We start from the raw sequence: 13,010 nt of genomic DNA, 5'->3' as shown, positions 1-13,010 counted from the left end.
AGAATGGCCTTTTCCCACTTTGTAAATCTTCGAAGACAAGTTGAAAATAATCTGCAACGAAAATGTTCAGAAAGGGGCTTTTATTTCGACCAAATACGATAGTACCTATCGCCTTGTCTTGTTATTTACTTGTGAGGTTTCGTTACTCTAAGCACCGTGGCCCGGATCCTATTCCCGCTCACGGAACGGTTGTCTTGTTCAGCAAACATATTGGTGTACCAGTACTTCTGCGGATTTTCCGATGCAAACAGGTCATTGGTTTTGTCCAAAACATTATGAAGGTTAACATAAAACAAACAGCTGCAGTTGCTGGAAATCTGAGCCAAAAACGAAAATAGTTTGCGGAACACATCAAGCCTGGCAACAGAAACGTCGACTTTGCTGCTCCTCGGATGCTGCCTTACCGACTGTGCTTTTCCAGCATCACTCTGATCTAAAATCTGGTTTCCAGCATCTGCAGTCCTCACTTTTACTTAGTTTCTTCAGTGTCGCTGGTTCCCAACTCAACAACTCCATCTCTAGCGGTTTCATGTCTGTTCCTCCATGCTGAGGAGCTGAAGAGTGAAGAAAATTAACTCACCCCATCCATCTCTGGGGTAATTGGGGACGGAAAAAGAATCTTATCACATTGAAATATATCTAGATACGACTTAATCCCTGTCTTTTATTGGGAACCATCTCTTTCATTGTAACCATGAGGAAAGACCATTTCGTTCGCCAGAATATGTCACAACGTTTGATTGTTTCTCGTCCAAGAACACTCAGATCAATAGCGCCCTTGATAAGCTCTGTTGGTCATGTTCTCAAAGAGATCTAGCAAATTGCCAAGTGCGATTTTCCTTTCAAAAATAATTTTGACTAAGTTTGGCTGTAAATATCTTTTCCGAACTTTGTGCTTTTGTTCTTTTACATTGGTGTCCAGCAGCTTCCAAATGACAGCAAAGGTATGAAAGGAGATGGAAGCCTTGAGCCCATCACGTCAGCGACAGCTTTCAGTGAGGTGACAGGACTCGTCTGTAGTCATGGCCGAGTGGTTAAGGCGATGGATTAGAAATCCATTGGGGTTTCCCCACGCAGGTTCGAATCCTGCTGACTACGTTCTGAATGCCTTCCTATTGGAGCAATTTTCGGTCAAAGTTCAGGAAACCTGCTTTGAAAACCAGGCCGGTCATTTGATGAGACTTGGGAAACTCGAGTTCTTCATCAGAAATGTTCCACATCTAAAACGTTATCCCTGTTTCTCTTTCCAGATACCCTGCTCGTCACGTCGGGTTTCAGCAGTTGTTATTGAACGTCCTGAGCGGAATTGCTGCTTTTCCTTTGATTCCTTTAATCCCAGTCCTCTGTTCACTGACTCTGATCAGTGGCAACACTTCTTCCTGCACGTCAAAGTGCTCGTTCCCCACCGCTCCCTCTCCCATCATTACAAACAATCGCAGGAAATTGCCACTTAACCGCCTTTGTTCCAAAGTGAAACTCACCAGCCTCGGGAATCTCTCCACCAAACGGGACTTCTCATGCCTGGACATGGTGCAAGCCAGAGAGTTGTGAAGAGATACTGTGAAAATATTGTCAATTGGCAGTTGGAAATATGTTTAGGAAGCAAACCATATAATCTAGGATCCAGCTTTGGAAATCTTGAGAAACTCTTTGGGAAATGGAATCAGAGGAGAATGAAGAAGTGTGAAATCTCGGACCGAGTAGAGGACGGGACATTGACTCTGATGTTCTCGGGACAGGAACTCATCTGAGACATTGAAAGAATTCTCGCTCCCGTACGTGAGGAATACAAACTTCATCTGGATTCTGGGACAATGAAAAACTCTGGAACACTCAAGACAATATCCAAATATTGACTGGGATCACTGCAGTACGACTACTATAGATGGGTCACATTTTGTCCAGTGTGGGCAGGAGGGCTTCCTGACACAGTATGTAGACAGGCCTTCAAGGGACGAAGCCACTTTAGATTTAATAGTGGGTAACGAGCCTGGCCAGGTTTTAGATTTGGAAGTAGGTGAGCACTTTGCAATGAGGAGCTTATTACGATGCAATGAGGTAGGATTTAGGAAGCGTAGAATGGTGTAGGAAACAGCAGGGGCTGAGCACATTAAAAATGTGGAGCTTATTCAAGGAAAAGCTCCTGTGTGTCCTAGATAAGTATGTACCTGTCAGACAGTGAGGAAGATATAGAACGCGTGAGCCGTGGTTTACTAAGGAAGAGGAATCCCTGGTCAAGAAGAACAAGAAGTCTTCTGTTAGGACAAAACGTGAAAACTCAGTTGGAGCGCTCGAGGGTTACAACGATGTCAGAAAAGACCTAAAAAGAGAGCTGAGAAGAGTCAGGAGGAGACATGAGAAGTTGTTGGCGGATATGATCAGCGTTAAGCTAAGGCTTTCCATTGGTTAACCTAAGGCTTTCCATAGGTATGTCAGGAATAAAAGAATGACGAGAGTTAGCTTTGGGACAGTCAAGGATAATAGTGGGAAGTTGTGTGTGGAGTCAGAGGAGATAGGGGAAGCACTACGTAAACAGTGTTCGACAGTATTTGCTACAGAAAATGAAAATGTTGGCGAGGAAGATATAGAGACAATTGCGTCTAGACTGAGAAGAGATCGAGGTTCACAAGGAAGAGTTATTAGAAATACTGCAGAGTGTGAAAATAGAGTGTGAAAAAATCCCTGCGCCGGATGGGATCTATCTGATGTTGTTTAGCAAATGCACTGCAGGAAGGTACAAATCAAGCTGATGCTCACAACGGCTCGTTTTGAGCCGCTAATTGGCAGTGAAGTGGCGGCGTCAATAACAGCTGTCACGCATCTCGTCTTATTCCACACCCTGAGCTCGAAATGACCCGAGATCTCTCGCTGAGTTTCTGCAGGGTCTTGCTTGGACGACACCATGACACTTTTTCACTGCAGTGAATCATGAAATCGCGTCGTGACTGTGAATAAAACGATGGAAACTTCCAGCAGAGGAGGAGCCGACCCTGAAGCAGGCAGCTGAGGACAAATGTTTCTCCTTTGCCAGTGAAAGGCACTGCTTCAGAAATTGGAAGCTTCCAAGTGAAGCTGTGTTGGCGATTATCTTCGCTGCTTGCTCACCTTTTTAATTCTGATTCCGTGATAATCAATCACATTACATATCGACATGCTGCCAGCGTGTGACGTTACATTTGGGCCAGTGGCGTAATGGATAACGCGTCTGACTTCGGATCAGAAGATTGTAGGTTCGAGTCCTACCTGGCTCGTGGGGGAACGTCTCACTTCGACCGTGGTCCGTGTTGACGCTCCCCAATGAAGTCCTTGTCGGGATGGCGCTTCTGCCGTTAGAACTTGTGTTTGTTCTATTGTCCATTTCAAATTTCACCTCACCACAACGGACACTTCTGTCAGTCTCGGGTGTCTCCCTCTGTGGGTGGAAATGAGCATGAGCTCCTCAAAAGAGTTACAATTCGTTGTGAAAATGTCATACTTCTGTCCCATTATTGTGCCATTTAAGAACACAGGATAACCTCATTGACACTTGCCCTGGAAACATTAGAATACACAAGACTTTGAGCCAAAGTTGGAAACTGCGACTTGAATAGATGGTTCTCTGATTAGCCGCAATGCACAATGGGCAGAATGGCCTTTTCCCACTTTGTAAATCTTCGAAGACAAGTTGAAAATAATCTGCAACGAAAATGTTCAGAAAGGGACTTTTATTTCGACCAAATACGATAGTACCTATCGCCTTGTCTTGTTATTTACTTGTGAGGTTTCGTTACTCTAAGCACCGTGGCCCGGATCCTATTCCCGCTCACGGAACGGTTGTCTTGTTCAGCAAACATATTGGTGTACCAGTACTTCTGCGGATTTTCCGATGCAAACAGGTCATTGGTTTTGTCCAAAACATTATGAAGGTTAACATAAAACAAACAGCTGCAGTTGCTGGAAATCTGAGCCAAAAACGAAAATAGTTTGCGGAACACATCAAGCCTGGCAACAGAAACGTCGACTTTGCTGCTCCTCGGATGCTGCCTTACCGACTGTGCTTTTCCAGCATCACTCTGATCTAAAATCTGGTTTCCAGCATCTGCAGTCCTCACTTTTACTTAGTTTCTTCAGTGTCGCTGGTTCCCAACTCAACAACTCCATCTCTAGCGGTTTCATGTCTGTTCCTCCATGCTGAGGAGCTGAAGAGTGAAGAAAATTAACTCACCCCATCCATCTCTGGGGTAATTGGGGACGGAAAAAGAATCTTATCACATTGAAATATATCTAGATACGACTTAATCCCTGTCTTTTATTGGGAACCATCTCTTTCATTGTAACCATGAGGAAAGACCATTTCGTTCGCCAGAATATGTCACAACGTTTGATTGTTTCTCGTCCAAGAACACTCAGATCAATAGCGCCCTTGATAAGCTCTGTTGGTCATGTTCTCAAAGAGATCTAGCAAATTGCCAAGTGCGATTTTCCTTTCAAAAAATAATTTTGACTAGGTTTGGCTGTAAATATCTTTTCCGAACTTTGTGCTTTTGTTCTTTTACATTGGTGTCCAGCAGCTTCCAAATGACAGCAAAGGTATGAAAGGAGATGGAAGCCTTGAGCCCATCACGTCAGCGACAGCTTTCAGTGAGGTGACAGGACTCGTCTGTAGTCATGGCCGAGTGGTTAAGGCGATGGATTAGAAATCCATTGGGGTTTCCCCACGCAGGTTCGAATCCTGCTGACTACGTTCTGAATGCCTTCCTATTGGAGCAATTTTCGGTCAAAGTTCAGGAAACCTGCTTTGAAAACCAGGCCGGTCATTTGATGAGACTTGGGAAACTCGAGTTCTTCATCAGAAATGTTCCACATCTAAAACGTTATCCCTGTTTCTCTTTCCAGATACCCTGCTCGTCACGTCGGGTTTCAGCAGTTGTTATTGAACGTCCTGAGCGGAATTGCTGCTTTTCCTTTGATTCCTTTAATCCCAGTCCTCTGTTCACTGACTCTGATCAGTGGCAACACTTCTTCCTGCACGTCAAAGTGCTCGTTCCCCACCGCTCCCTCTCCCATCATTACAAACAATCGCAGGAAATTGCCACTTAACCGCCTTTGTTCCAAAGTGAAACTCACCAGCCTCGGGAATCTCTCCACCAAACGGGACTTCTCATGCCTGGACATGGTGCAAGCCAGAGAGTTGTGAAGAGATACTGTGAAAATATTGTCAATTGGCAGTTGGAAATATGTTTAGGAAGCAAACCATATAATCTAGGATCCAGCTTTGGAAATCTTGAGAAACTCTTTGGGAAATGGAATCAGAGGAGAATGAAGAAGTGTGAAATCTCGGACCGAGTAGAGGACGGGACATTGACTCTGATGTTCTCGGGACAGGAACTCATCTGAGACATTGAAAGAATTCTCGCTCCCGTACGTGAGGAATACAAACTTCATCTGGATTCTGGGACAATGAAAAACTCTGGAACACTCAAGACAATATCCAAATATTGACTGGGATCACTGCAGTACGACTACTATAGATGGGTCACATTTTGTCCAGTGTGGGCAGGAGGGCTTCCTGACACAGTATGTAGACAGGCCTTCAAGGGACGAAGCCACTTTAGATTTAATAGTGGGTAACGAGCCTGGCCAGGTTTTAGATTTGGAAGTAGGTGAGCACTTTGCAATGAGGAGCTTATTACGATGCAATGAGGTAGGATTTAGGAAGCGTAGAATGGTGTAGGAAACAGCAGGGGCTGAGCACATTAAAAATGTGGAGCTTATTCAAGGAAAAGCTCCTGTGTGTCCTAGATAAGTATGTACCTGTCAGACAGTGAGGAAGATATAGAACGCGTGAGCCGTGGTTTACTAAGGAAGAGAAATCCCTGGTCAAGAAGAACAAGAAGTCTTCTGTTAGGACAAAACGTGAAAACTCAGTTGGAGCGCTCGAGGGTTACAACGATGTCAGAAAAGACCTAAAAAGAGAGCTGAGAAGAGTCAGGAGGAGACATGAGAAGTTGTTGGCGGATATGATCAGCGTTAAGCTAAGGCTTTCCATTGGTTAACCTAAGGCTTTCCATAGGTATGTCAGGAATAAAAGAATGACGAGAGTTAGCTTTGGGACAGTCAAGGATAATAGTGGGAAGTTGTGTGTGGAGTCAGAGGAGATAGGGGAAGCACTACGTAAACAGTGTTCGACAGTATTTGCTACAGAAAATGAAAATGTTGGCGAGGAAGATATAGAGACAATTGCGTCTAGACTGAGAAGAGATCGAGGTTCACAAGGAAGAGTTATTAGAAATACTGCAGAGTGTGAAAATAGAGTGTGAAAAAATCCCTGCGCCGGATGGGATCTATCTGATGTTGTTTAGCAAATGCACTGCAGGAAGGTACAAATCAAGCTGATGCTCACAACGGCTCGTTTTGAGCCGCTAATTGGCAGTGAAGTGGCGGCGTCAATAACAGCTGTCACGCATCTCGTCTTATTCCACACCCTGAGCTCGAAATGACCCGAGATCTCTCGCTGAGTTTCTGCAGGGTCTTGCTTGGACGACACCATGACACTTTTTCACTGCAGTGAATCATGAAATCGCGTCGTGACTGTGAATAAAACGATGGAAACTTCCAGCAGAGGAGGAGCCGACCCTGAAGCAGGCAGCTGAGGACAAATGTTTCTCCTTTGCCAGTGAAAGGCACTGCTTCAGAAATTGGAAGCTTCCAAGTGAAGCTGTGTTGGCGATTCTCTTCGCTGCTTGCTCACCTTTTTAATTCTGATTCCGTGATAATCAATCACATTACATATCGACATGCTGCCAGCGTGTGACGTTACATTTGGGCCAGTGGCGTAATGGATAACGCGTCTGACTTCGGATCAGAAGATTGTAGGTTCGAGTCCTACCTGGCTCGTGGGGGAACGTCTCACTTCGACCGTGGTCCGTGTTGACGCTCCCCAATGAAGTCCTTGTCGGGATGGCGCTTCTGCCGTTAGAACTTGTGTTTGTTCTATTGTCCATTTCAAATTTCACCTCACCACAACGGACACTTCTGTCAGTCTCGGGTGTCTCCCTCTGTGGGTGGAAATGAGCATGAGCTCCTCAAAAGAGTTACAATTCGTTGTGAAAATGTCATACTTCTGCCCCATTATTGTGCCATTTAAGAACACAGGATAACCTCATTGACACTTGCCCTGGAAACATTAGAATACACAAGACTTTGAGCCAAAGTTGGAAACTGCGACTTGAATAGATGGTTCTCTGATTAGCCGCAATGCACAATGGGCAGAATGGCCTTTTCCCACTTTGTAAATCTTCGAAGACAAGTTGAAAATAATCTGCAACGAAAATGTTCAGAAAGGGGCTTTTATTTCGACCAAATACGATAGTACCTATCGCCTTGTCTTGTTATTTACTTGTGAGGTTTCGTTACTCTAAGCACCGTGGCCCGGATCCTATTCCCGCTCACGGAACGGTTGTCTTGTTCAGCAAACATATTGGTGTACCAGTACTTCTGCGGATTTTCCGATGCAAACAGGTCATTGGTTTTGTCCAAAACATTATGAAGGTTAACATAAAACAAACAGCTGCAGTTGCTGGAAATCTGAGCCAAAAACGAAAATAGTTTGCGGAACACATCAAGCCTGGCAACAGAAACGTCGACTTTGCTGCTCCTCGGATGCTGCCTTACCGACTGTGCTTTTCCAGCATCACTCTGATCTAAAATCTGGTTTCCAGCATCTGCAGTCCTCACTTTTACTTAGTTTCTTCAGTGTCGCTGGTTCCCAACTCAACAACTCCATCTCTAGCGGTTTCATGTCTGTTCCTCCATGCTGAGGAGCTGAAGAGTGAAGAAAATTAACTCACCCCATCCATCTCTGGGGTAATTGGGGACGGAAAAAGAATCTTATCACATTGAAATATATCTAGATACGACTTAATCCCTGTCTTTTATTGGGAACCATCTCTTTCATTGTAACCATGAGGAAAGACCATTTCGTTCGCCAGAATATGTCACAACGTTTGATTGTTTCTCGTCCAAGAACACTCAGATCAATAGCGCCCTTGATAAGCTCTGTTGGTCATGTTCTCAAAGAGATCTAGCAAATTGCCAAGTGCGATTTTCCTTTCAAAAAATAATTTTGACTAGGTTTGGCTGTAAATATCTTTTCCGAACTTTGTGCTTTTGTTCTTTTACATTGGTGTCCAGCAGCTTCCAAATGACAGCAAAGGTATGAAAGGAGATGGAAGCCTTGAGCCCATCACGTCAGCGACAGCTTTCAGTGAGGTGACAGGACTCGTCTGTAGTCATGGCCGAGTGGTTAAGGCGATGGATTAGAAATCCATTGGGGTTTCCCCACGCAGGTTCGAATCCTGCTGACTACGTTCTGAATGCCTTCCTATTGGAGCAATTTTCGGTCAAAGTTCAGGAAACCTGCTTTGAAAACCAGGCCGGTCATTTGATGAGACTTGGGAAACTCGAGTTCTTCATCAGAAATGTTCCACATCTAAAACGTTATCCCTGTTTCTCTTTCCAGATACCCTGCTCGTCACGTCGGGTTTCAGCAGTTGTTATTGAACGTCCTGAGCGGAATTGCTGCTTTTCCTTTGATTCCTTTAATCCCAGTCCTCTGTTCACTGACTCTGATCAGTGGCAACACTTCTTCCTGCACGTCAAAGTGCTCGTTCCCCACCGCTCCCTCTCCCATCATTACAAACAATCGCAGGAAATTGCCACTTAACCGCCTTTGTTCCAAAGTGAAACTCACCAGCCTCGGGAATCTCTCCACCAAACGGGACTTCTCATGCCTGGACATGGTGCAAGCCAGAGAGTTGTGAAGAGATACTGTGAAAATATTGTCAATTGGCAGTTGGAAATATGTTTAGGAAGCAAACCATATAATCTAGGATCCAGCTTTGGAAATCTTGAGAAACTCTTTGGGAAATGGAATCAGAGGAGAATGAAGAAGTGTGAAATCTCGGACCGAGTAGAGGACGGGACATTGACTCTGATGTTCTCGGGACAGGAACTCATCTGAGACATTGAAAGAATTCTCGCTCCCGTACGTGAGGAATACAAACTTCATCTGGATTCTGGGACAATGAAAAACTCTGGAACACTCAAGACAATATCCAAATATTGACTGGGATCACTGCAGTACGACTACTATAGATGGGTCACATTTTGTCCAGTGTGGGCAGGAGGGCTTCCTGACACAGTATGTAGACAGGCCTTCAAGGGACGAAGCCACTTTAGATTTAATAGTGGGTAACGAGCCTGGCCAGGTTTTAGATTTGGAAGTAGGTGAGCACTTTGCAATGAGGAGCTTATTACGATGCAATGAGGTAGGATTTAGGAAGCGTAGAATGGTGTAGGAAACAGCAGGGGCTGAGCACATTAAAAATGTGGAGCTTATTCAAGGAAAAGCTCCTGTGTGTCCTAGATAAGTATGTACCTGTCAGACAGTGAGGAAGATATAGAACGCGTGAGCCGTGGTTTACTAAGGAAGAGAAATCCCTGGTCAAGAAGAACAAGAAGTCTTCTGTTAGGACAAAACGTGAAAACTCAGTTGGAGCGCTCGAGGGTTACAACGATGTCAGAAAAGACCTAAAAAGAGAGCTGAGAAGAGTCAGGAGGAGACATGAGAAGTTGTTGGCGGATATGATCAGCGTTAAGCTAAGGCTTTCCATTGGTTAACCTAAGGCTTTCCATAGGTATGTCAGGAATAAAAGAATGACGAGAGTTAGCTTTGGGACAGTCAAGGATAATAGTGGGAAGTTGTGTGTGGAGTCAGAGGAGATAGGGGAAGCACTACGTAAACAGTGTTCGACAGTATTTGCTACAGAAAATGAAAATGTTGGCGAGGAAGATATAGAGACAATTGCGTCTAGACTGAGAAGAGATCGAGGTTCACAAGGAAGAGTTATTAGAAATACTGCAGAGTGTGAAAATAGAGTGTGAAAAAATCCCTGCGCCGGATGGGATCTATCTGATGTTGTTTAGCAATGCACTGCAGGAAGGTACAAATCAAGCTGATGCTCACAACGGCTCGTTTTGAGCCGCTAATTGGCAGTGAAGTGGCGGCGTCAATAACAGCTGTCACGCATCTCGTCTTATTCCACACCCTGAGCTCGAAATGACCCGAGATCTCTCGCTGAGTTTCTGCAGGGTCTTGCTTGGACGACACCATGACACTTTTTCACTGCAGTGAATCATGAAATCGCGTCGTGACTGTGAATAAAACGATGGAAACTTCCAGCAGAGGAGGAGCCGACCTGAAGCAGGCAGCTGAGGACAAATGTTTCTCCTTTGCCAGTGAAAGGCACTGCTTCAGAAATTGGAAGCTTCCAAGTGAAGCTGTGTTGGCGATTATCTTCGCTGCTTGCTCACCTTTTTAATTCTGATTCCGTGATAATCAATCACATTACATATCGACATGCTGCCAGCGTGTGACGTTACATTTGGGCCAGTGGCGTAATGGATAACGCGTCTGACTTCGGATCAGAAGATTGTAGGTTCGAGTCCTACCTGGCTCGTGGGGGAACGTCTCACTTTAACCGTGGTCCGTGTTGACGCTCCCCAATGAAGTCCTTGTCGGGATGGCGCTTCTGCCGTTAGAACTTGTGTTTGTTCTATTGTCCATTTCAAATTTCACCTCACCACAACGGACACTTCTGTCAGTCTCGGGTGTCTCCCTCTGTGGGTGGAAATGAGCATGAGCTCCTCAAAAGAGTTACAATTCGTTGTGAAAATGTCATACTTCTGCCCCATTATTGTGCCATTTAAGAACACAGGATAACCTCATTGACACTTGCCCTGGAAACATTAGAATACACAAGACTTTGAGCCAAAGTTGGAAACTGCGACTTGAATAGATGGTTCTCTGATTAGCCGCAATGCACAATGGGCAGAATGGCCTTTTCCCACTTTGTAAATCTTCGAAGACAAGTTGAAAATAATCTGCAACGAAAATGTTCAGAAAGGGGCTTTTATTTCGACCAAATACGATAGTACCTATCGCCTTGTCTTGTTATTTACTTGTGAGGTTTCGTTACTCTAAGCACCGTGGCCCGGATCCTATTCCCGCTCACGGAACGGTTGTCTTGTTCAGCAAACATATTGGTGTACCAGTACTTCTGCGGATTTTCCGATGCAAACAGGTCATTGGTTTTGTCCAAAACATTATGAAGGTTAACATAAAACAAACAGCTGCAGTTGCTGGAAATCTGAGCCAAAAACGAAAATAGTTTGCGGAACACATCAAGCCTGGCAACAGAAACGTCGACTTTGCTGCTCCTCGGATGCTGCCTTACCGACTGTGCTTTTCCAGCATCACTCTGATCTAAAATCTGGTTTCCAGCATCTGCAGTCCTCACTTTTACTTAGTTTCTTCAGTGTCGCTGGTTCCCAACTCAACAACTCCATCTCTAGCGGTTTCATGTCTGTTCCTCCATGCTGAGGAGCTGAAGAGTGAAGAAAATTAACTCACCCCATCCATCTCTGGGGTAATTGGGGACGGAAAAAGAATCTTATCACATTGAAATATATCTAGATACGACTTAATCCCTGTCTTTTATTGGGAACCATCTCTTTCATTGTAACCATGAGGAAAGACCATTTCGTTCGCCAGAATATGTCACAACGTTTGATTGTTTCTCGTCCAAGAACACTCAGATCAATAGCGCCCTTGATAAGCTCTGTTGGTCATGTTCTCAAAGAGATCTAGCAAATTGCCAAGTGCGATTTTCCTTTCAAAAATAATTTTGACTAGGTTTGGCTGTAAATATCTTTTCCGAACTTTGTGCTTTTGTTCTTTTACATTGGCGCTCGAGGGTTACAACGATGTCAGAAAAGACCTAAAAAGGAGAGCTGAGAAGAGTCAGGAGGAGACATGAGAAGTTGTTGGCGGATATGATCAGCGTTAAGCTAAGGCTTTCCATTGGTTAACCTAAGGCTTTCCATAGGTATGTCAGGAATAAAGAATTACGAGAGTTAGCTTTGGGACAGTCAAGGATAATAGTGGGAAGTTGTGTGTGGAGTCAGAGGAGATAGGGGAAGCACTACGTAAACAGTGTTCGACAGTATTTGCTACAGAAAATGAAAATGTTGGCGAGGAGATATAGAGACAATTGCGTCTAGACTGAGAAGAGATCGAGGTTCACAAGGAAGAGTTATTAGAAATATGCAGAGTGTGAAAATAGAGTGTGAAAAAATCCTGCGCCGGATGGGATCTATCTGATGTTGTTTAGCAAATGCACTGCAGGAAGGTACAAATCAAGCTGATGCTCACAACGGCTCGTTTTGAGCCGCTAATTGGCAGTGAAGTGGCGGCGTCAATAACAGCTGTCACGCATCTCGTCTCTTATTCCACACCCTGAGCTCGAAATGACCCGAGATCTCTCGCTGAGTTTCTGCAGGGTCTTGCTTGGACGACACCATGACACTTTTCACTGCAGTGAATCATGAAATCGCGTCGTGACTGTGAATAAAACGATGGAAACTTCCAGCAGAGGAGGAAGCCGCCTGAAGCAGGCAGCTGAGGACAAATGTTTCTCCTTTGCCAGTGAAAGGCACTGCTTCAGAAATTGGAAGCTTCCAAGTGAAGCTGTGTTGGCGATTATCTTCGCTGATTGCTCACCTTTTTAATTCTGATTCCGTGATAATCAATCACATTACATATCGACATGCTGCCAGCGTGTGACGTTACATTTGGGCCAGTGGCGTAATGGATAACGCGTCTGACTTCGGATCAGAAGATTGTAGGTTCGAGTCCTACCTGGCTCGTGGGGGAACGTCTCACTTCGACCGTGGTCCGTGTTGACGCTCCCCAATGAAGTCCTGGTCGGGATGGCGCTTCTGCAGTTGAACTTGTGTTTGTTCTATTGTCATTTCAAATTTCACCTCACCACAACGGACACTTCTGTCAGTCTCGGGTGTCCTCCCTCTGTGGGTGGAAATGAGCATGAGCTCCTCAAAAGAGTTACAATTCGTTGTGAAAATGTCATACTTCTGCCCCATTATTGTGCCATTTAAGAACACAGGATAAC

The 13,010-nt window shown here is 44.8% G+C and overlaps 7 non-coding genes across 7 annotated transcripts; all 7 read left to right on the top strand.

The window, feature by feature from the left end:
• The first annotated feature begins 1,016 nt into the window (after positions 1-1,016).
• On the top strand, positions 1,017-1,098 carry trnas-aga (transfer RNA serine (anticodon AGA)). Its single transcript has one exon. It is a non-coding gene; the product is annotated as a tRNA-Ser (tRNA).
• A 2,080-nt stretch (positions 1,099-3,178) lies between these two features.
• Positions 3,179-3,251, top strand: trnar-ucg (transfer RNA arginine (anticodon UCG)). Its single transcript has one exon. It is a non-coding gene; the product is annotated as a tRNA-Arg (tRNA).
• A 1,390-nt stretch (positions 3,252-4,641) lies between these two features.
• Positions 4,642-4,723, top strand: trnas-aga (transfer RNA serine (anticodon AGA)). Its single transcript has one exon. It is a non-coding gene; the product is annotated as a tRNA-Ser (tRNA).
• A 2,080-nt stretch (positions 4,724-6,803) lies between these two features.
• On the top strand, positions 6,804-6,876 carry trnar-ucg (transfer RNA arginine (anticodon UCG)). Its single transcript has one exon. It is a non-coding gene; the product is annotated as a tRNA-Arg (tRNA).
• Positions 6,877-8,266: 1,390 nt separating this feature from the next.
• On the top strand, positions 8,267-8,348 carry trnas-aga (transfer RNA serine (anticodon AGA)). Its single transcript has one exon. It is a non-coding gene; the product is annotated as a tRNA-Ser (tRNA).
• Positions 8,349-10,426: 2,078 nt separating this feature from the next.
• Positions 10,427-10,499, top strand: trnar-ucg (transfer RNA arginine (anticodon UCG)). Its single transcript has one exon. It is a non-coding gene; the product is annotated as a tRNA-Arg (tRNA).
• Positions 10,500-12,674: 2,175 nt separating this feature from the next.
• trnar-ucg (transfer RNA arginine (anticodon UCG)) lies at positions 12,675-12,747 on the top strand. Its single transcript has one exon. It is a non-coding gene; the product is annotated as a tRNA-Arg (tRNA).
• The last annotated feature ends 263 nt before the right edge of the window (positions 12,748-13,010 follow it).

The sequence above is a fragment of the Hemiscyllium ocellatum genome, chromosome 46 (assembly GCF_020745735.1).
Source record: "Hemiscyllium ocellatum isolate sHemOce1 chromosome 46, sHemOce1.pat.X.cur, whole genome shotgun sequence".
Classification (NCBI taxonomy): Eukaryota; Metazoa; Chordata; class Chondrichthyes; order Orectolobiformes; family Hemiscylliidae; genus Hemiscyllium; species Hemiscyllium ocellatum.
Note: the sequence above shows the minus strand (reverse complement) of the source record. Positions and strands in the feature narration are given on the sequence as shown.